This window comes from Ambystoma mexicanum, chromosome 6q, assembly GCF_040938575.1.
Source record: "Ambystoma mexicanum isolate Mex_15411 chromosome 6q, UKY_AmexF1_1, whole genome shotgun sequence".
Lineage (NCBI taxonomy): Eukaryota > Metazoa > Chordata > Amphibia > Caudata > Ambystomatidae > Ambystoma > Ambystoma mexicanum.
In genome coordinates this window covers 1344885204-1344887212 of record NC_090937.1, presented here as the reverse complement: position 1 = coordinate 1344887212, position 2009 = coordinate 1344885204, and positions in this window count along the sequence as shown.

The following is a 2009-nucleotide window of genomic DNA, read 5'->3' as shown; positions in this document are numbered from 1 at the left end:
GATGTGAAGACTGGTGAAGGAGTGGTCAATGAATCAACCAGAGGGGGGAGTGTAGAGTGTAGAGGAGCAGCTGAATGCCTCTGCAGGAAGTCCAACCCCCATTTTGCCTATATGTTGAAAACCGGAAATTACGACATGCACAACACCAGTAATGGAGAACCTTTGAGACAAGGTACCCCTTGATAAAACCCTATCTGATGTATCCCTGTAGAGATGACAACCTCTTGGAGGAGATCCCCGAAGGAATATGAAGATGAATGAAAGAGAAGATTGTTGACATCACAAGAAGCAAGTGTGACACACTGAAAAAAGTGGTTGAAGAAGAGGATGTATAGTCCTTATAGAATCTGATGATGAAATAAAGAATCGAGTAAGCTTTCATGTGCAGAATGAAGATTGCACGTGTGAAGAGCAGTGCAGAAAATGTAAGCCGTTTTATAACTGTACATATGCTGCAATGCAAGCCGAATAAGTAATCCTAAATGCTGGCTATACATAGTGAGTAGACTGCAGGTGGTGCTGCCATTATATAGATGCCATTATATAGAATCTGGATATTCAATGTCACAATTTTTAGTAAACTCAAACCCGTGGAGAAAGGAAGATTAATAGCTATGCATGTTTCACAGCAAAAAAATAAGCTGGAGCTTGAAAGGTAGACCAAGGGAGGCGGTCTGGCCTAGTGTTAAAGGATGTAGCAGTCCTTGAAGAACAGTGAATGTGAGACACCGAGACATCCCTTGTTAAGTTGCAAATTGAGAATACCATGAATGCCAAGTTTCTTTATTTCAGACAATTAAATGCTATAATAGGACCGATTCACAGTCTCCTGTCATGTGAGTCCAGGATGGAAATATAAGTGGGCATGCAGACCAGAACTTTGAATTTCATTGTGAAATACCAGGCCTTTCTCCCCCTTTTAGGATTTTCAAACTTAGGTGTTTTTCCCCGTGTTGTTTTAATATGCACTGTATCAGTATTTTAAAAATAAATTGCATTGTGAAAAACCAGACCTTTCTCCCCTTTTAGGATTCTCTGTCTCTCCTATCTTTTCTAACTGCTTCTCTATTGACTATCCTGCTCTCCTCACTAAATCTGGTCGAAAAAAGTTTAAAAAGGACATCCTGGTCTCCAACCCAGGCCTCCCTATCGCCGACACCTAACCAGTGCCTCCTCCAAGGAAAGTCTCACTGACATCCTCTTTGTCGCGTCTTCGCCAGACCTATGGACCCCTCATATGGTCTCTGTGCTCTCCCCTTTCTCCTCTTCCCCCATTAATGGTGGCACCCGCTGGGACGCCCTCCTGGCATTCTTCCTTTCCTCTAAAGTCATCATTAATGTCTACTCCAATGGGACCGTCCTGGTCCAAGGCCCTCAGGCCAACCTTCACCTCTTTGATAGACGCTTCCCGCGCCTCATCAACTTCCTCTCTTCTCTTGCTGTCCCCTCTCCCCTTTCCTTGACTACCTCATCTCCCCCTTTTGCCTCCTCCCTGGCTACCTTGCTGTCCCCTTCCCTCTCTGCCCCCTCTCGGGCTCCTTCTACACCTCCGCAGGGCGTACCTCTGATCTTTACCCTTCCCCAGGAGTCCTTCAAAGATGGCAACCTTCTCCATCTTGCAACTCTAAACTCTCGCTCTGCTGTCAAACACTCCTCTGATATCTGCCACCTTCTGGAAGAACTTGACCTTGATGTCCTTGGTCTCACTGAGACATGGTTCACGGCCAGCTCTGTCACAAGCTTTGATTCACTCTTACCTGACGGTTTAAAGATCCCCTCTGCGTCAAGGGCCAACCGCTCAGGTGGGGGTGTAGTCCTGATTTTCCCCGAGTGGATTTCTGCCTCTGTCACTCCTACGCAGGCCTACTCCTCTTTTGAATTCCTCGTCTGCAGGCTCTCTCTGTCCCCTAGCCACTCACTTACTGTGGCTACTATCTATCGGCCACCTGGTCAGATTTCATCCTTCCTCTCTGAGTGGGCGGACCTCTCCTCCTCTCTCCTGGCCTCAA